This window comes from Salvelinus sp. IW2-2015, unplaced genomic scaffold, assembly GCF_002910315.2.
Source record: "Salvelinus sp. IW2-2015 unplaced genomic scaffold, ASM291031v2 Un_scaffold516, whole genome shotgun sequence".
Taxonomy (NCBI): domain Eukaryota; kingdom Metazoa; phylum Chordata; class Actinopteri; order Salmoniformes; family Salmonidae; genus Salvelinus; species Salvelinus sp. IW2-2015.
This window is the reverse complement of record NW_019942567.1, coordinates 192,376-214,830: the sequence shown is the minus strand read 5'-3', so window position 1 is coordinate 214,830 and position 22,455 is coordinate 192,376. Positions and strand designations below refer to the sequence as shown.

The following is a 22,455-nucleotide window of genomic DNA, read 5'->3' as shown; positions in this document are numbered from 1 at the left end:
ACTGTTAATCGTCTATACTGTTGCCTATGCACTCAATTACCCCTGCACATCAACTCGGAACTGGTACCCTGTGTATATAGGCAAYTTATCATTACTCATTGTGTATTTATTTATATGTGTTATTTATTTTCTATTACTTCTCTATTGTCTCTTACTCTGCATTGTTGGGAAGGGCCCGTAAGCAAGCATTTCACTGTTAGTCTACACCCGTTGTTAACGAATTACATTTTATTTGAACGACTGATCCCTCTCAATGAAGTCACGGAAGTTCAAGGCCGACCGTGGTATTGCAGGCATTGTTAGCAGAAAACAGGTTCCCCCATTATAGTGAATGGAAAAACGGCGATATTCGTGGTCAATCTTCATGTCAAAATATTTTTTTWAAGACAATCATGGTACCAATAATTGCTTCTAATAGAACAGAAAGAATCTCATTCCAAAATCATGGGCATTAATATGGAGTTTGGTCCCCCCTTTGCTGCTATAACAGTCTCRACTCGTCTGGGAAGGCTTTCCATTAGATGTTATAACATTGGTGCGGGGACTTGCTTCCATTCAGCCACAAGAGCATTAGTGAMGTCGGGCACTGATGTTGGACGATTAGGCCTGACTTGCAGTCGGCGTTCCAATTCATCCCAAATGTGTTCGATGGGGTTAAGGTCAGGGATCTGTGCAGGCCAGTCAAGTTCTTCCACACCGATCTCGACAAACCATTTTTGTATGGACCTCGCTTTGTGCATGGGTCATTGTCATGCTGAAACAGGAAACGGCCTTCTCKAAACCTCTTCCACAAAGTTGGGAGCATAGAATTGTCTAGAATGTCATTGTATGCTGTAGCATGGAGATTTCCCTTCACTGGAACTAAAGGGGCCCAAAAAATGAAAAACAGCCCTAGACCATTATTCCTCCTCCACCAAACTTTACAGTTCGCATTATGCATTGGGGCAGGTAGCGTTCTCCTGGCATCCGCCATACCCAGATTTATCCGTTGGACTGCCAGATGGTGAAGCGTGATTCAGCACTTCAGATAACYCGTTTCTACTTCGTCAATTGGCAGCCTGCTTTACACCATTCCAGCCGACGCTTGGCATTTCGCATGGTGATCTTAGGCTTGTGTGCGGCCGCTCGGCCATGGAAACCCATTTCATGAAGCCCCCGACAAACAGTTATTGTGCTGACATTGTGCTTCCAGAGGCAATTTGGAACTCGGTAGTGAGTGTTGCAACCGAGGACAGACAATTTTTACGCGCTTCAGCACTCGGCGGTCCCGTTCTGTGAGATTGCGTGGCCTACCACGTCACGGCTAAGCCGTTGTTGCTCATAGATGTTTCAACTTCACAATAACAGCACTTACAGTTGACCAGGGTAGCTCTAGCAGGGCAGAAATTTGATGAACTGACTTGTTGGAAAGGTGGCATTGTATGACTGTGCCACGTTGAAAGTCACTGACCTCTTCAGCATGAGCCATTCTACTGCCAATGTTTGTCTATGGAGATTGCATGGCTGTGTACTCAATTTTATACACCAAGCAGCAATGGGTGTGGCTGAAATAGTCATGTAGAGTACTTAACAAGAGGGGYCAGCACTGAGCTAGCCTGCAACGTCTTTTCCTGGAGCAGCTCAAACTCTCCATGAGACGCCATCTTAACCGACTTCATTTGGCTTCAAGTCACTACTGAGTCTTCACATAGGAATGAATGGTGTCACGTGAAGCATCCGATTTGATAATCGCTACGGTCTGTCTCGGTCCATATTTGCGTAAAGCATATGATATATGAAGAAAGCCTCCGTTCAATCCTCTGCAGGGGTGTAGTGCTGCCGGAGCGCAGGCTCCTTCCCTTTTGACTCGAGAATACACTGAGCTTGTAAAACTATTTCTGGAAAATTAATTCTGATACATTATATTTAATTACCACTTAAATTCAATGAAAAACTATAGAATGACAAATAAATATGTATAGCAGCCTAGAGGTAGGTAAATGGTGGTTTCTTCCCTGTCTTCTCTCTGGCGATGGCAAGAATGAACTATTAGGCTACCTGTGTGCACTGCAGAGGCCAGTCAGAGTCTTGACCACTTTGGCCAATCAGAACGGTGGGGYAAAAAGTAATTCACTGTGTGTCTGCCTCGAGGATGTTCATAAAACTCCATGGACCCTCTTGCACAGTGGAACCCAGAACAATATGTGACCACTTCTTAAGGCGACACCGTTTTGCTGAAGACTCCCAAACCAGAGTGTCCAAAGGGAGACACAAGGACCGTTCTATTGGAAATGTGAATTGGGCCAAGTTGGAGGTAATAATGCATGTAGGTTATAGTTTTTGAGAAGCATGAATACACCACACCAAACACTTGATTTTATGGCTGTGCAATTCTACATAGTAATGATTTATGTTCACTACGTGGTCAATTGACTTGATAGAATGTAATTGCATAGATTAAAATGCAATGAATTGATAATTCCCTTCTCTTTATTTTATTCTGTAATACGGTACAATACGTTCGGAAAGTATTCAGACCCCTTGACTTTTCCTGCATTTTGTTATGTTACAGCCTCATAATAAAATGGATTAAATAAAATGTTTTCCTCATCGATCCACACACAATAGCTCATAATAACAAAGCAAAAACAGGTTAATAATTGTGTGGAAATTTATTAGAAATAAAAAACAGAAATATCTTATTGACATTAGTATTCAGAACCTTTGCTATGAGACTCGAAATTGAGCTCCGGTGCATACTGTTTCCATTGATCATCCTTGAGATGTTTCTACAACTTGATTGGAGTCCACCTGTGGTAATTCAGTTGATTGGACATGAATTGGAAAGGCACACACCTGTCTATATAAGGTCCCACAGTTAACAGTGCATGTCATGTTAGACCTATCGGCTGCCTTTGATACTGTGAACCATCAGATCCTCCTCTCCACCCTCTCCGAGCTGGGCATCTCCGGCGCGGCCCACGCTTGGATTGCGTCTCTACACCCTGAACACAGGTCGCTCCTACCAGGTGGCGTGGCGAGAATCTGTCTCCGCACACGTGCTCTCACCACTGGTGTCCCAGGGCTCTGTTCTAGCCCTCTCCTATTCTCGCTATACACCAAGTCACTTGGCTCTGTCATATCCTCACATGGTCTCTCCTATCATTGCTATGCAGACGACACACAATTAATCTTCTCCTTTCCCCTCTGATAACCAGGTGGTGAATCGCATCTCTGCATGTCTGGCAGACATTCAGTGTGGATGACGGATCACCACCTCAAGCTGAACCTCGGCAAGACGGAGCTGCTCTCCTCCCGGGAAGGACTGCCCGTTCCATGATCTCGCCATCACGGTTGACAACTCCATTGTGTCCTCCTCCCAGAGTGCTAAGAACCTTGGCGTGATCCTGGACAAACACCCTGTCGTTCTCAACTAACATCAAGGCGGTGACCCGTTCCTGTAGGTTCATGCTCTACAACATTCGCAGAGTACGACCCTGCCTCACGCAGGAAGCGGCGCAGGTCTAATCCAGGCACTTGTCATCTCCCGTCTGAGATACTGCAACTCGCTGTTGGCTGGGCTCCCTGCCTGTGCCATTAAACCCCTACAACTCATCCAGAACGCCGCAGCCCGTCTGGTGTTCAACTTTCCCAAGTTCTCTCCGTCACCGCCGCTCCTCCGCTCTCTCCACTGGCTTCCAGTTGAAGCTCGCATCCATTACAAGACCATGGTGCTTGCCTACGGAGCTGTGAGGGGAACAGGCAACTCCGTTACCTTCAGGCTCTGATCAGGCCCTACACCACAAACAAGGGCACTGCGTTCATCCACCTCTGGCCTGCTCGCCTCCCTACCTCTGAGGAAGTACAGTTCCCGTCAGCCCAGTCAAAACTGTTCGCTGCTCTGGCACCCCAATGGTGGAACAAACTCCTCACGACGCCAGGTCAGCGGAGTCAATCACCACCTTCCGGAGACACCTTGAACCCCACCTCTTTAAGGAATACCTAGGATAGGATAAAGTAATCCTTCTAACCCCCCCCCCCCCCTTAAAAGAGTTAGATGCACTATTGTAAAGTGTTGTTCCACTGGATATCATAAGGTGAATGCACCAATTTGTAAGTCGCTCTGGATAAGAGCGTCTGCTAAATGACTTAAATGTAAATGTAATGTCAGAGCAAAAACAAGCCATGAGGTCAAAGGAATTGTCCGTAGAGCTGCGAGACAGATTGTGTCAAGGCACAGATCTGGGGAAGGGTACAAAAAATTGTCTGCAGCATTGAAATACCCAAGAACGCAGTGCCCTCCATCATTCTTAAAATGGAAGAATTTTTTTCACCAAGACTCTTCCCTGAGTTGAGCAAACTGAGCAATCGGGGAGAAGGGCCTTGGTCAGGGAGGAGACAAATGGTCACTGACAGAGCTCCAAAGATCCTCTGTGGAGATGGGAGAAACTTCCAGAAGGACAACCATCTCTGCAGCACTCCACCAATAGGCCTTTCATGTTAGAGCGGCTAGACAGAAGCCACTCCATAGTAAAAGGAAAAAGACAGCCCACTTGGAGTTTGCCAAAAGGCACCTAAAGGACTTTCAGACCATAAGAAACAAGATTCTCTTGTATGATGAAACCATTGAACTCTTTGGCCTGAATACCAAGCTTCACGTCTGGAGGAAACCTGGCACCATCCCTACAGTGAAGCATGCTGGTGGCAGCATCATGCTGTGGGGATGTTCTTCAGCGGCAGGGACTGTGAGACTAGTCAGGATCGAGGGAAAGATGAATGGCACAAAGTACAGAGAGATCCTTGATGAAAACCTGCTCAGGACCTCAGACTGGTGCGAAGGTTGTTGTGGAATATTCCATTCAAACAATCATCTTTATTCAATATTGATGAATTATTTTAATCATAAAACCGTCGACTCAGCAGTGTCTTTGTGAGATGCAGAGTAAGTGAACGGAGGATCCCTGCATGTGTGGTTCCCACTGTGAAGCATGGAGGAGGTGTTATGGTGCTTTGCTGGTGACATTGTAATTTATTTAGAATTCAAGGCACACTTAACCAGCACGGCTACCACAGCCTTCTGCAGCGATATGTCATTCCATCTGGTTTGCGCTTAGTGGGACTGTCATTTGTTTTTCAACAGGACAATGACCCAACACACCTACAGGCTGTGTAAGGGCTATTTGAACAAGAAGGAAAGTGATGGAGTACTGCATCAGATGACCTGGCCTCCACAATCACCCTACCTCAACCCAATTGAGATCGTTTGGGATGAGTTGGACCACAGAGTGAAGGAAAAGCAGCCAACAAGTGCTCAGCATGTGGGAACTCCTTCAAGACGGTTGGAAAAGCATTCCTCATGAGGCTGGTTGACAGAATGCCAAGAGTGTGCAAAGCTGTCATCAAGGCAAAGGGTGGCCACTTTGAAGAATCTCAGATATATTTTGATCTGTTTAACACTTTTTTGGTTACTACATGATTCCATATGTGTTATTTAATAATTTTGATGTCTTCACTATTATTATTCCAKAATGTAGAAAATAGTAAAAAATAATGAAAAACCCTTGAATGAGTAGGTGTGTCCAAACTTTTGACTGGTGCTATYTGTAAATGTGATATTTAAGTTTTTTATTTTTTATAAACTTGCAAAACATTCTATAAACCTGTTTTGCTTTGTCATTATGGGGTATTGTGTGTTGATTGATGAGGGAAAAAAACGATTTAATCAATTTTAGAATAAGGCTGTAACGTAACAAAATGTGGAAAAAGTCAAGGGGTCTGAATACTTTCCGAACGCAACGCATATTGTAACCGTGTGTTCAAGCTAATCAAATCAAAGCGTATTTATGATACAGCGTGTAAGCTATACAATGAAAGACCTACTCGCAATAAAGCTTTCCTTGCAAACAGTGCAATGATATTAAGCTATATGTATTTACGTTAGGCTATAGCCTACAAATAGCTATACCATGTAGTCATAGGCCTATTGCAAATGATTGTTGTTTGATCCTGAACTGGCCAAATGGAAGAGCTATCCTTCAGCACCACAAGTTGGTTCGACTTCTCTAATTGACATCATTGCACGATCCTGGCGCTGTACTTTCAGAACCTTTTTACTTAAAATATCCTTTTAAAATGATATTTCATCAAGATCTGTTGCCTATGCCTATAATAGTCATACTCATCACTTATTATTACAAATAGAAGATTTTCCCTTCTCACAACGGTGCTCGTTTAGTAAAGTTAGATAAAAAATAATCAATGTCTTACAAGATCACAATTATGAATGTGCATGTTACATAACCAAATATAATACCAACATAGGGCTATAACATTCCTGCTACACCAAAAACACCTCCTTTTCTAATGACATTTTTAGAATGCTTAGCTGAAACCGAATAGTCATATTTTAACATATTTTAGCTAAATGCCTACTATAAATAATCAGAATGGAGATACGTTTGGACGTTTCACCGGTAAAACATTAATAATGATCATTCGTGATTGACAGTGATGATGGCCTATATTTTGAAATGAGGTAACCCATGCCTAACTTGATGTTTGAGAGTATTACAAATATTTAGACAATAGCCTGTGTGTGGGCATAGGCAGACGTTGCAATTGGAGGATGCATTTTTTATAATTATTAAATCGGCTAGATCTGTCGGTACACACTGAGTGATAAAAATATGAAGTCACTTTAAAAATAAAAAAAGTCTCCCTCACCTAAAAAAAAAAATAGCACTACAGTACACCAGTGATCCTCTATGATGCTGTTGACTGCATGAGAAATGACATCAAATTTAAGGTGGATCTGCAGCAGTGATGAGATCCTCATCGTTGCGGCGTGAATAAAATTAGACACTGACCGGAATAAATCATGTTTTTTTGCTGTAACTGTGATATCGACTAAAACGCTCTTATGACGTTCATAAATTATAATTAGCTATCTACTATGTGCAAGATGCTATCTCTACACCACCTTAAATCGCTGGATCGTCTGGTCTGGCCACTCAAGAACGTGCTAGACATTATCCCAAAACAGGGCACCCCAACTCTGTTCCTGGAGAGCTATCTTCCTGAATGGTTTTGCTCCAACCCCAGGTGTAACTAACCTGATTCATCCATCTTWTCAACCAGCTAATGATTAGAATCAGGTGCCCTTGATTAGGGTTGGAGTGAAAACCTACACTACAGGACGGTAGCACTTCAGCAACAGGGTTGGAGAGCCCTGTCCCAAAACAAAACCTGCAGCAAATGATCATCCTCTCTCTAGACAGACAAATCGATAGAGAAGTCAGAACATCGAATCCTAACTATATTTAGCCGCTCTATTGAGATTACGTTCCCGCAGAAAAGCTGTACTCTAGCTAGACATAAGTGACTACGTCTGGTTACCCACGAGATGAACATAAAGTGCAATTTTGAATTTCCAGAATGGTTATTTAGCTAGCGACAGTCTTCCATATGTTTAGCTAAACGTTTCCCTTTTCACCTGTGGCTAAAACATAACTGTCATTGATTTTGCTACTATAGCTAACTAACCGTTAGCTAGCTAGCTATATTTTTACTACATAGACACCGGCAGCCGTGACAAATGACATGGCGATGTCGGGATTTAGCTAGCTACTGTACAGTAGAGCTCAAGACTCACCAGCCGTCGTCTGTGTCGCAAGGACAGCACAAATGTATTTCTGGTTGTAACCTTTTCCAGTTTCTTGATATGTTATAGTCCAAGTTCAGAATGTAAGGTATTTGATTTATCAGTATTTTGAATTGTTAATCATCACGTCAACATTACATGATGTCGCGTCAAAACAATGCTTCTTGTATCGCTCGCTCCACACAAGTGACACTGACAAATATTTCGTTTCTCCTTCTTTCAGACTGTGCATTTTAAAACAGTTTTTATATCTTGCAAAAACACAGACAAAATGAACTAATAGATGTTCTGCTATTGCACATGATACCGATTGAAAAGCTGAATACAAAATCCATTTAGATGAACTACAGTCTCTGCTAAATCTACCGGATTTGCAAAAACCTTTRAAATTGAACGTCACACATAACATCAACGCTTTAGATTGGTGAAGTTCGAGGTCGTCTTCTTTTGTAGTCACGGTGGGGGAATTATCAGTCTCACAATACCCACGTTCGAGAGGATCGAAACAGTAATGTATCATGAGTCAATTGTGACTGACGGATRTACAAATAATAATGAGTAGTTTTTATGATGCAAGGTTCTTTGTAGATCATTTGGCTGCAATGTCGAACAAGCCCACAGACTGGAAAAGCATTTAAAGGGGCAATCTGCATACATTTTTGGTTTTAGAAATCTATTATACAGTATGTACCCATTGATTCTTGAAGAATGTAACTTAGAAATGCCTCTGAGCTTAGTTCAACTGTCGTACCCCATCAGAACCCAAAATATAAACTTGTTTTACTCCAATGTTTTATAAACAAAGTCAATCTAAACAAACACTTTATAGCCTCAAAACAAGGTTAAAACTCTAATTTTGATATCCCGGATGGTCAGTCCTTGCAACCATAGCGCTGTCTATGAATTTAAGAGCGGTTACATTTCTCCAGCCCCATCCCTCATCTTTTTACCAAAACAGGCGCGGGGACTCTGCTTTGTTATTGTTCCCTGTCAGTCAGTAACTCGACATAATATACTATGGAAAGTCAACGACCAATCATATTCACATGAAGAAAACTGAAATCACGCCCATCAGGAAAAATGGATGCCAAGTCCGCCCTTGGAAGCCCCTCTTTCCTGGCTATAATACCAGAGCTCGCATTCATTTCCTGAATTCTTCTCTCTTCAGCTTGGCAGAAGAAAGAACGTGTCATGCAATTTACAAACTTTTCAAGCACACGAAGACTACGAGATTGGGCTCTGACAGGTGTCTGTTAGTGGGGAGAGAGTACACGTCCCTATAGATGTTGCGAGTTTTGGGTCTTGGTATTGGTTATTGTGTTTGCTAAAATCTAACTACACTAAACAAAAATAGAACAYAAATATAAACGTAATATGTAAAGTGTTGGTCCCATGATTCATGAGCTGAAATAAAAGAGCCCAGAAATATTCAATACACACAAAAAGCTTATTTCTCTCAAACTGGTGCGTAGATTTGCTTACATGCCTGTTAGTGAGCATTTCTTCTTTGCCAAGATAATCCATCAACCTGATAGGTGTGGCATAACAAGAAACTGATTAAACAGCATGATCATTAAACAGCTGCACCTTGTGCTGGGGACAATAAAAGGCCACTCTAAAATGTGCAGTGTTGTCACACAACACAATGCCACAGATGTCTCAAGTTTTGAGGAAGCATTCAATTGGCATGCTGACTGCAGGAATGTCCACTAGAGCTGTTGCCAGAGAATTMAATGTTAATTTCTCTACCATAAGCCGCTACCAACATCGTTTCTGAGAATTTGCTAGTACGTCCAACCGGCCTCACAACCACAGACCACATGCATGGAATCGTGTGGGCGAGCGGTTTGCAGATGTCAACGTATTGAACAGAGCCCGATCAGCTCTATGTGAAGGAGATGTGTCACGCTGCATGAGGTAAATGATGGTTACACCAAATACGGATTGCTTTTCTGATCCAAACCCCTATCGAGAGTGCGGTATCGTCCAGTTGTGGGCATAACAAACACCTTCCCCACATTCAGACACACGGTTGGTTGTCAAGAGTGGTGGGCATGAAAACAACAATGACAATAAAAACGAATTATCCCAGTCCTCAGGTTGGCCCCTTCAGGAGATAATGTATGAGGACAGTGACGAGGAGGTATGGTCTGCAGTTTGCTCTGCATCTTCCTTTTCATAGCTAAATGCGAACCTACTCTGTTGGGACATAAACGCATGAATCAGCCGAGTCCAGAATGAGACCCAGTAACTGAATGCGCTGAGCCGGTGTCAAACAACATTTCTTGTGATTTACTATGAACCCCAGAGACTGAATATGGGAAACCAGCGTGGCAGTGTGGAGCTCCATCTGTTCCCTCGACTCTGCTATGACTAGCCAATCATCCAGATAGGCCAATGCTCTGATGCTCTGGCATCGCACCGGTGCCAAAGCCGCCTCCACCACCATAGAAAAGGTGCAGGGCGAAAGGGAGAACCTGAAAGGCAGGACCAGAAACACATTAGGCCACACCCTCGAAATGAAACCTCCGAAACTTTCTGTAGGGAGGATGTATAGCCACATGAAAATATGCATCCTTCAGATCTACGGACGTGAACCAATCGCTGGGACGCACCGACTGCAATAGCCAGCCGAAGTGTGAGCATTTTGAACTTGCAAGCTGTGAGGTGTTTGTTTAAAACATTCAAGTTCAYGATAGGACGCAACGCAACATTCCAATGCTCTTGGGAACAAAGAAGAACCGGCTGTACCAACCGCTCTGTACTTCTGACACGGGACCACCCAAATAGCCTGCTTTTGAAGGAGAGAGGAAATAAAATTGGATTAGCTAACACACTTGCCATTGGAACACAGGAGTGATAGTTACTGATAATGMGCCTCTGTACGCCTATGTAGATATTCCATAAAAAATTTGCCATTTCCAGCTATAATAGTCATTTACAACATTAACAATGTCTACACTGTATTTCTAAACATTTTGATGTTATTTTAATGGGCAAAAAAAAAAGACATTTCTAAGTGACCCCAAACTTTTGAACGGTGTTGTAGGTATGCTTGTTAAAAGGCCATTGCAGGTAAGTATGGATGTTTTTAAGGCCACTGCAGATAAGTATACAGTTGAAGTCGGAAGTTTACATACACCTTAGCCAAATACATTTAAACTCAGTTTTTCACAATTCCTGACATTTAATCCCAGTAAAAATTCCCTGTCAGGATCACCACTTTATTTTAAGAATGTTAAATGTCAGAATAATAGTAGAGAGAATTATTTCTTTCAGKTTTTATTTCTTTCATCACATTCCTAGTGGGTCAYAAGTTTACATAAACTCAATTAGTATTTGGTAGCATTGCCTTTAAATTGTTTAACTTGGGTSAAACTTTTCGGGTAGCCTTCCACAAGCTTCCCACAATAAGTTGGATTAATTTTGTCCCAGTCATCTTGACAGAGCTGGTGTAACTGAGTCAGGTTTGTAGGCCTCCTGGCTCGCACACACTTTTTCAYTTCTGCCCACACATTTTCTATAGGATTGAGGTCAGGGCTTTGTGATGGCCACTCCAATACCGTGCCTTTGTTGTCCTTAAGCCATTACGCCACAAGTTTGGAAGTATGCTTGGGGTCATTGTCCATTTGGAAGACCCATTTGCGACCAAGCTTTAACTTCCTGACTGATGTCTTGAGATGTTGCTTCAATATATCCACATAAATGTCCTCTTCATGATGCCATCTATTTTGTGAAGTGCACCAGTCCCTCCTGCAGCAAAGCACCGCCACAACATGATGCTGCTACCCCCGTGCTTCACGGTTGGGATGGTGTTCTTCGGCTTGCAAGCCTCCCCCTTTTTCCTCCAAACATAACGATGGTAATTATGGCCAAACAGAACTATTTTTGTTTTATCAGAKCAGAGGACATTTCTCCAAAAAGTACGATCTTTGTCCCCATGTGCAGTTGCAAACCGTAGTCTGGCTTTTTTATGGTGGTTTTGGAGCAGTGGCTTCTTCCTTACTGAGCGGCCTTTCAGGTTATGTCAATATAGGACTCGTTTTACTGTGGATATGGATACTTTTGTACKTGTTTCCTCKAGCATCTTCACAAGGGCCTTTGCTGTTGTTCTGGGATTGATTTGCACTTTTTGCACAAAAGTACGTTCATCTCTGGAGACAGAACGGATCTCCTTCCTGAGCGGTATGACGGCTGCGTGGTCCCATGGTGTAAATACTTGCGTACTATTGTTTGTACAGATGAATGTGGTACCTTCAGGCATTTGGAAATTGATCCCAAGGATGAACCAGACTTGTGGAGGTCTACAATTTATTCTCTGAGGTCTTGGCTGATTTCTTTTGATTTTCCCATGATTTCAAACAAAGAGGTACTGAGTTTGAAGGTAGGGCTTGAAATACATCCATAGGCACACCTACAATTGACTCAAATGATGTCAATTAGCCTATCAGAAGCTTCTAAAGCCATAACATAATTTTCGGGAATTTTCAAAGCTGTTTAAAGGCACAGTCAACTTAGTGTATGTAAACTTCTGACCCACTGGAATTATGATACAGTGAATTATAAGTGAAATAATCTGTCTGTWAACAATTGTTGGAAAAATAACTTGTGTCATGCACAAAGTAAATGCCCTAACCGACTTGCAAAAACTATAGTCTGTTAATTAACAAGAAATTTGTGGAGTGGTTGAAAAAATAGTTTTAATGACTCCAACCTAAGTGTATGTAAACTTCCGAATTCAACTGTACATGTTTAAAAAGGCCTATATTTAAAAGGCTGCTCAGGGTAATTATTCATGTTTTTAAAAGTCCACTCCACGTTTTAAAAAGATGATTATATATGTATTTGTTTTTTATGTAAAACATTCTTAATAGCTGGCAGCCTCTATGGTTCTCCATAGGTGGTTTGAAATTAGTTTTGATAGTAAAAATGTATATGTCAGCCTCCAGTGTCAAGAGTTATGTGAAAAAAGAAATCAACTTAAATTGATCAAAATCAGTATTATAGCCGGGAAGGCGGGGCTTCCGAGGGTGGACTCAGCWTCCGTTGGCCCATTGGGCGTGATTTCAGTTTTCAGGTGGATATGATTGTTCGTTGACTCCCCATAGTATATTTAAGCAATAATGCACGAGAGGGTGTGGTATATGGCCAATATACCAAAGCGAAGGGATGTTCTTATGCACAACGTAACGCGGAGGTGCCTTATTGCTTCTATAAACTGGTTACCAATGTAATAGAGCAGTAAAAATACATGTTTTGTCATACCTGTGATATACCACGGCTGTCAGCCAATCAGCATTCAGCGCTCGAACCACCCAGTTGATAATATACCTTGTTTGCTCCTTCAGGGAACAGTAGTTATATTCATCAGTGTACGTTTCATCTGCTGATTGCCCTTTTAAAGCCATAAGAACAACTTTCATATGATACAAACACTGGGGCCATACTTGCCAACATAAGCCATTTAAAACCATTTAAATGTAGACAATGGGATCGTTTGAGTGGTAAGGCTGAAGCTCCGACTATAGACGAAAGTCGAGGAGTGTAGTCGGGGGAGGTGCATCTGGGACAGCCAAAAGTCGGACATTAATGTGGTTTTCCAACAGCAAGGCTCAGATCAACATGGCAGGGTTGTTATTGTTTAAAAAATATTTTCTTTATAATGTCGAAATAAACATACCTCCAACCCTCATATCACACACTCACAAACTAAAATCAAATGTGTGTACACTGTACAATCAATTAGTGAGAGAGTATCAAATATCACATGAATTTGTGTATACCAACTCTAGTCTATACATGAATGGTTCCTCTTTCTATACATTAATTGGTTCCTCTTTCAGACATGTCTTTGGTTACGTTCGTGTAGGTCAAACAAAAACACCCCAATGATTGTGTAACAATAGAGCCACCCACAATGCAGCCGATACTGCAGAATGAAGTTCGTGAAGAGCGACTACAGAAACTTAGTTGACTGCAGTCAATACGTCATGACCTTTGATCACATGATTATTGTAAACTTCATGTTGTCGACATGTAGATGCAAGTCTGACATGCAAAACAGAATGCAAAACACTTTTGCGCCTATAATTTTCACCCGTGTGGTCACTGAACCACCTCTGTTACCGTTTGACCTTGTCTTCAGCGTAGGCCACACAGATATTTTGTATCCAAAAATGTGGTATTGAGCCATCGGCTTGTCCACCTTTGTACGTATGCAACGAGAGACTCATACGAGTCACACACCAGTCTCCTGTGCACTGGAACTAAGTGGTCGTGTTCCCCTGTTCAGGTGTTGCTGACGCATGTCAGATCTCACAACGCCTGGATAGGTATTTTACATATTAGCTAACCACATAATTTGTTATAGAAATCAGGTGCCCGACAACACTGTTGATGATGTGGCACACAACCATTGGTTGATCCATGCAATGCCTGAACAAGGGAACACAACCAGTGTCTTTAGGCGTTCCTCAACAACCAATGGGTGAACTCTGCCTGTACAGGCTGGGTTCATCACCAAAAAAAGTGACCCRGTGGTCAAGTAAAATTAAGCCGCCCACGGAAGTAGAGTCGAGGGGCGTGCCAATCTTGTCATACTCGTATTCGTAATCATATCTGTTTTATCACACTTGATACTCGTAATCGGATTCATGCCACGTTAAAAACAACTGGGAACTCAAAAAAATACGAGGTCAAATCATGACGTCAGTGATCTTCAGGTCGGAAAATCGGAACTCTAGAAAGAGGCCTGAGTTCCTGAGTTGGAATTCTGAGTAGGATGGCCATTCAAATAGATTTTTCCCAGTCAGAGATTTTTCCCCCCAAGTTCCCAGTTGTTTTGAATGCAACTCGTGATCGCCAAACCAGAAGTGCGCCGTTAATGCCAGTAAAGCCTWTACCTCAAGTGCGCATTATTTTTTGTTTTTGTTTCAATACCCGGTACAGTAGGTGGCGGCAAAACACCAATAGGTGTAGTTTGTCATAAAACTTTAAAGAAGAAGATGATCACAGAGTGCATCTGAGAGCACATTGTTATGTTCCTTCACTTATTCTCACACATTGTTAATGCACATGAGTTTCTTACTTAGTCCTATTCAATTATCAACTACATAGGCTAATAAATAGCCTAATGGATGGCTGGCTACTACTGGCTGCATTTATTCTAGACACAGATTTAGATAGTAGGCTAATGCCCAATATATTGTTTCACTTTCGAGAGGAGCAAAACATTTCTCCCAACACTTATGCCATAACATTTGTACAATCATCATAAACAATCTACATTTGTCATTTTCTTTTCTTATGATCAGTGGCTCGGTAAACATGCCTCAAATAATAATAGCAAGCAAGCATGGGTTTGGATCAAGACATAACGACAGACGTCGTCAGCAATGGAATAATTACAGTGCATTCAGAAAGTATTCAGACCCCTTCCTTTTCCCCACATTTTGTTACAGTACAGCCTTATGGATTAAATATAATGTTTTCCTCATCAATCTACACACAATACCCCATAATGACAAAGCTAAAACAGGTTTTTAGAAATGTTTGCAAATGTATAAAAAAAAAAAAACTGAAATACCTTATTTACATTAGTATTCACGACCCTTTGCTATGAGATTTGAAATTGAGCTCAGGTGCATCTTGTTTCCTTTGATCATCCTTGAGARGTTTCTACACCTTGATTGGAGTCCACCTGTGGTAAATTCAATTGATTGGACATGATTTGGAAAGGCATACACTTGTCTATATAAGGTCRCACAGTTGACAGTGCATGTCAGAGAAAAAACCAAGCCATGAGGTCAAAGGAATTGTCTGTAGTGCTCCGAGACAGGATTGTGTCGAGCTACAGATCTGGGGAAGGGTATCAAAAAATGTCTGCAGCATTGAAGGTCCCCAAGAACACAGCGGCCTCCATCATTCTTAGATGGAAGAAGTTTGGAACCACCAAGACTCTTCCTGCTGCTGGCCGCCCGGCCAAACTGAGCAATRGGGGAGAAGTGCTTTGGTCAGGGAGGTGACCAAGAACCGGAAGGTCACTCTGACAGAGCCCCAGAYTTCCTCTGTGGAGATGGGAGAACCTTCTAGAAGGACAACCATCTCTGCAGCATTGCACCAATCAGGCCTTTGTGGTAGAGTGGCCAGATGGAAGCCACTCCTCAGTAAAAGGCACAGGACAGCTCACTTGGAGTTTGCCAAAAGACACCTAAAGGACTCAGACCATGAGAAACAAGATTGTCAGGTCTGATGATGCCAAGACTGAACTCTTTGGCCTGAATGCCAAGCGTCACGTCCGGAAGAAACCTTGCACCATCCCTACGGTGAAGCATGGTGGTGACAGTATCATGCTGTGGGGATGTTTTTCAGCTGCAGGGACTGGGAGACTAGTCAGGATCGAGGGAAAGATGAGCGGAGAAAAGTACAGGGAGTCCTTTAATGACAACCTGCTCAGGACCTCAGACTGGGTTGAAGGTTCACCTTCCAACAGGACAACYACCCTAAGCACACAGCCAAGACAATGCAGGAGTGGCTTCGGTACAAGTCTCTGAATGTCCTTGAGTGGCTCAGCCAGAGCCCGGACTCTGGCTGGAGAGACCTCTCTGGAGAGACCTGAAATTAGCTGTGCAGTGACGCTGCCCATCCAAACTGACAGAGCTTGAGAGGATCTGCAGAGAAGAATGGGAGAAACTCCCCAACTATAGGTGTGCCAAGCTTGTAGCGTCATACCCAAGAAGACTCAAGGCTGTAATCACTGCCAAAGGTGCCTCACCAAAGTACTGGGTAAGTCTGAATACTTACAGTGCCTTCGGAAAGTTTTCAGACCCCTTGACTTTTTACAGCCTTAGCCCCCCCCCCCCCCACAAACACACACACCAATCTACACACAATAGCCCATAATGACAAAGGATTTTTTCTTTTTTCTTTTTCTGAACAACTGAATTATCATATTATTCCTGTCTCTTATACACATCTAGATGTGTATAAGAGACAGCAATAGCCCATAATGACAAAGGATTTTTTCTTTTTCTTTTTCTGAACAACTGAATTATCATATTATTCAGACCCTTTACTCAGTACTTTGTTGAAGCACCATTGGCAGCGATTACAGCCTTGAGTATTCTTGGGTATGCGCTACAAGCTTGGCAAACCTGTATATGGGGAATTTCTTCCATTTGTCTCTGCAGATCATCTCAAGCTCTGTCAGGTTGGATGGGGAGCGTTGTAGACATTAATAAATGCATTTCTTTAGCTTTCCAAATGTTTTACAATTGAGGAGTGCCAAAATGGCTGCGCGGGGGCTTCAATACACATCATTTCCATGAAACCATCTGGCTATAGCAATTTTGACACTGGTGTGAAGCGTGACATCAAAGAATACGAGCTGGACCCCACCGATTAACACCGTTGCATTGTTGGAACCGAATTGGGTGTCACGTTTTTTTTAATATGGGTACAGATAAAACACTTTACACAACACACACACATTATTGAAGATTTATGTTAAAAACATCCTAAAGATTGATTCTATACTTCGTTTGACATGTTTCTACGGACTGTAACGGAACCTTTTGACTTTTCGTCTGCTCCTAGTGAACACGCTTCGTGAGTTTGGATTTGTTTACCAAACGCGCTAACAAAAGARGCTAGTTTGACATAAATGATGGACATTATCGAACAAAACAAACATTTATTGTGGAACTGGGATTACTGGGAGTGCATTCTGATGAAGATCATCAAAGGTAAGTGAATATTTATAATGTTATTTCTGACTTCTGTTGACTGCACAATATGGCGGATATCTTTTTGGCTTGTTTGGGCTCTGAGCGCCGTACTCAGATTATTGCATGGTTTGCTTTTTCCATAAAGCTTTTTTGAAATCTGACACAGCGGTTGCATTGAGGAGAAGTGTATCTAAAGTTCCATGTATAATAGTTGTATCTTTTATCAATGTTTATTATGAGTATTTCTGTAAATTGATGTGGCTCTCTGCAAAATTACTGGATGTTTTTGGAACTACTGACCATAATGCGCCAATGTATACTGAGATTTGTTTATATAAATATGAACTTTATCGAACAAAACATACATGTATTGTGTAACATAAAGTCCTATGAGTGTCATCTGATGAAGATCATCAAAGGTTAGTGATTAATTCTATCTCTATTTCTGATTTTTGTGACTCCTCTCTTTGGCTGGAAAAATGGCTGTGTTTTTCTGTGACTTGGCTCTGACCTAAAATAATCGTTTGTGGTGCTTTCGCCGAAAAGCCTATTTGAAATCYGACACTGTGGTGGGATTAACAAGAAGTGTATCTTTAAAATGGTGTGAAATACTTGTARGTTTGAGAAATTTTAATTATGAGATTTCTGTTGTTTGAGTTTGGCGCCCTACACTTTCACTGGKTGTTGTCAAATCGATCCCATTAACGGGATCTTAGCCGATCTCAGACGTAATTTAAACACCATTGAAAACTTGTGATTTGAATTGAAGAGGGCAGTCAATAAGCTCAGATGAAGGATATCAAGGATTCGGAAAGATTATGTATGGATGTACTCCAATCTCATTAAACATTTTAGAAAAAAGGCTCAGTGACATTATCCTCACCAGGTACTGTGAGATACTATTGAAAGGTTTTAAAACAGGGGTGTCAATAATTTTGACCCTACCTTTTATGAGACAAAAAATGACTTAAACAATGTTTCTCTGAGCAATTGTATTAGTATAAAATAATGGAATTTCCAAATTGTTTGTGGCATACAATATCGCTCAGTATTCAATTTAGTCATTTTTGCTCATMTTTATCAAGGGTGTCACTAATTTCAGACCCCACTGAATATAGTGAGTTGATGCAAATCTGATTTCTGTTTCTAATATGTATGCCTATGCTTTATTTAACAATTTAGCCAGAGGATGAAAATATCACTTTACACTTGCAAATAACAGTGGGGAGAAAAGTATTTGATACACTGCCGATTTTGCAGGTTTTCCTACTTACAACATGTAGAGGTCTGTAATTTTATCATAGGTACACTTCAACTGTGAGAGACGGAATCTAAAACAAAAATCCCGAAAATCACATTGTATGATTTTTTAAGTAATTAATTAGCATTTTATTGCAAGACATAAGTATTTGATACATCAGAAAAGCAGAACTTAATATTTGGTACTGAATCCTTTTGTTTGCAATTACAGAGATCATACGTTTCCTGTAGTTCTTGACCAGGTTTGCACACACTGCAGCAGGGTTTTGGCCCACTCCTCCATACAGACCTCCAGATCCTTCAGGTTTCGGGGCTGTCGCTGGGCAATACGGACTTTCAGCTCCCTCCAAAGATTTTTTATTGGGTTCAGGTCTGGAGACTGGCTAGGCCACTCCAGGACCTTGAGATACTTCTTACGGAGCCACTCCTTAGTTGCCCTGGCTGTGTGTTTCGGGTCGTTGTCATGCTGGAAGACCCAGCCACGACCCATCATCAATGCTCTTACTGAGGGAGGAGGTTGTTGGCTAAGATCTCGCAATACATGGCCCCATCCATCCTCCCCTCAATACGGTGCAGTCGTCCTGTCCCCTTTGCAGAAAAGCATCCCCAAAGAATGATGTTTCCACCTCCATGCTTCACGGTTGGGATGGTGTTCTTGGGGTTGTACTCATCCTTCTTCTTCCTCCAAAACCGGCGAGTGGAGTTAGACCAAAAAGCTCTATTTTTGAATCATCAGACCACATGACCTTCTCCCATTCCTCCTCTGGATCATCCAGATGGTCATTGGCAACTTCAGACGGGCCTGGACATGCGCCTGCTTGAGCAGGGGGACTTTGTGTGCGCTGCAGGATTTTAATCCATGACGGCGTAGTGTCTTACTAATGGTTTTTCTTTGAGACTGTGGTCCCAGCTCTCTTCAGGTCATTGACCAGGGTCCTGCCGTGTAGTTCTGGGCTGATCCCTCACCTTCCTCATGATCATTGATGCCCCACGAGGTGAGATCTGCATGGAGCCCCAGACCGAGGGTGATTGACCATCACTTTGAACTTCTTCTATTTTCTTCTATTTTCTAATATTTGCGCCAACAGTTGTTGCCTTCTCACCAAGCTGCTTGCCTATTGTCCTGTAGCCCATCCCAGCCTTGTGCAGGTCTACAATTTTATCCTTGATGTCCTTCACACAGCTCTCTGGTCGTGGCCATTGTGGAGAGGTTGGAGTCTGTTTTGATTGAGTGTGTGGACAGGTGTCTTTTATACAGGTAACGAGTTCAAACAGGTGCAGTTAATACAGGTAATGAGTGGAGAACAGGAGGGCTTCTTAAAGAAAAACTAACAGGTCTGTGAGAGCCGGAATTCTTACTGGTTGGTAGGTGATCAAATACTTATGTCATGCAATAAAATGCAAATTATTACTTAAAAATCATACAATGTGATTTTCTGGATTTTTGTTTTAGATTCCGTCTCTCACAGTTGAGTGTACCTATGAATAAAATGACAGACCTCTACATGCTTTGTAAGTAGGAAAACCTGCAAAATCGGCAGTGTATCAAATACTTGTTCTCCCACTGTATATATATTGCAATTTGACAGGTCCATGGTTTAACCCAGCTTGTCTTCAGTTATTTATGTGATTTGTGTCCCTAGGCATGCGTTGTTTTTCACATTGCCTGTTTGCCCTTATCATTCTTCAGAATCATGTTAACTTGAATCTTTTGTTTGACCCTAGGAGGCCAGCTCTGATAACGACGAGGAGGAACGAGGAGAGTCTGCCAAGAAATCCAAGGAGACGGCGGAGGTTATCAAAGTCACAGAGAAAATGGTTGAGTGGAGAGATGCAATCAAGGTAACATTTATCTACAGACTGTCAAGCAAGCATAGACTTCCACCTTTACCTCTCCCACACTTTAGGTGTAGTAATGAGAACAGACATGATCCCACACGGATGCAGGTTGCATGATGGCCTTATCACCAACTTTTAGAGCAGTGTTTTCTCCATAATAGGTACTTTTATTATCCCATCTTCCTCCTCAAACATCTGGGCTACCTACCTGTAGCATAACATATTGAAAACATAATGTAATATGAAGTGAAGGGGCTTCTTCTTGGGTGTTAAGAGTTGTAGCATGTACAGTGGGGAGAACAAGTATTTGATACACTGCCGATTTTGCAGGTTTTCCTACTTACAAAGCATGTAGAGGTCTGTCATTTTTATCATAGGTACACTTCAACAGTGAGAGACGGAATCTAAAACAAAAATCCAGAAAATTACATTGTATGATTTTTAAGTAATTCATTTGCATTTTATTGCATGACATAAGTATTTGATCACCTACCAACAGTAAGAATTCCGGCTCTCACACAGACCTGTTAGGTTTTCTTTAAGAAGCCCTCCTGTTCTCCACTCATTACCTGTATTAACTGCACCTGTTTGAACTCGTTACCTGTATAAAAGACACCTGTCCACACACTCAATCAAACAGACTCCAACCTCTCCACAATGGCCAAGACCAGAAGGCTGTGTAAGGACATCAGGGATACAATTGTAGACCTGCACAAGCTGGGATGGGCTACAGGACAATAGGCAAGCAGCTTGGTGAGAAGGCAACAACTGTTGGCGCAATTATTAGAAAATGGAGAAGTTCAAGATGACGGTCAATCACCCTCGGCCTGGGGCTCCATGCAAGATCTCACCTCATGGGGCATCAATGATCATGAGGAAGGTGGGGATCAGCCCAGAACTACACGGCAGTACCTGGTCAATGACTTGAAGAGAGCTGGGACCACAGTCTCAAAGAAAACCATTAGTAACACACTACGCCGTCATGGATTAAAATCCTGCAGCGCACGCAAGGTCCCCTGCTCAAGCCAGCGCATGTCCAGGCCCGTCTGAAGTTTGCCAATGACCATCTGGATGATCCAGAGGAGGAATGGGAGAAGGTCATGTGGTCTGATGAGACAAAAATAGAGCTTTTTGGTCTAAATCTCACTCGCCATGTTTGGAGGAAGAAGAAGGATGAGTACACCCAAGAACACCATCCCAACCGTGAAGCATGGAGTGTAAACATCATTTTTTGGGGATGCTTTCTGCAAAGGGGACAGGATGACTGCACCGTATGTAGGGGAGGATGGATGGGGCCATGTATCACGAGATCTTGGCCAACAACCTCCTTCCCTCAGTAGAGCATTGAAGATGGGTCGTGGCTGTGTCTTCCAGCATGACAACGACCTGAAAGACACAGCCGGGGCAACTAAGGAGTGACTCCGTAAGAAGCATCTCAAGGTCCTGGGAGTGGCCTAGCCAGTCTCCAGACCTGAACCCAATAGAAAATCTTTGGAGGGAGCTGAAAGTCCGTATTGCCCAGCGACAGCCCCGAAACCTGAAGGATCTGGAGAAGGTCTGTATGGAGGAGTGGGCCAAAATCCCTGCTGCAGTGTGTGCAAACCTGGTCAAGAACTACAGGAAACGTATGATCTCTGTAATTGCAAACAAAGGTTTCTGTACCAAATATTAAGTTCTGCTTTTCTGATGTATCAAATACTTATGTCATGCAATAAAATGCAAATGGAATTACTTACAAATCATACAATGTGATTTTCTGGATTTCTGTTTTAGATTCTGTCTCTCACGTTGAAGTGTACCTATGATACAAATTACAGACCTCTACATGCTTTGTAAGTAGGAAAACCTGCAAAATCGGCAGTGTATCAAATACTTGTTCTCCCCACTGTATATAGTGCACCACAATACCAGGGCTTTTGCCCTTCATTCTCATCCTTGTGTCGGTCTATTTTTTTACCCTCCCTCCCTGTCTTTGTCTTTAGGATGAGCCTA

General features: G+C 42.3%; 1 protein-coding gene and 1 pseudogene across 1 annotated transcript in view; one reads left to right on the top strand and one right to left on the bottom strand.

The window, feature by feature from the left end:
* The window catches only part of LOC112068440 (kelch-like protein 17), a 32,686-nt gene extending 24,677 nt beyond the window's left edge, over positions 1 to 8,009 (bottom strand). Inside the window, exon 1 of the mRNA XM_024135599.1 lies at positions 7,631 to 8,009. The gene's annotated coding sequence lies outside the window, so the exon portion shown is untranslated. The remainder of the gene's footprint in view (positions 1 to 7,630) is intronic.
* Positions 8,010 to 15,864: 7,855 nt separating this feature from the next.
* LOC112068449 (nucleolar complex protein 2 homolog) overlaps positions 15,865 to 22,455 on the top strand; it is a 63,579-nt pseudogene continuing 56,988 nt past the window's right edge.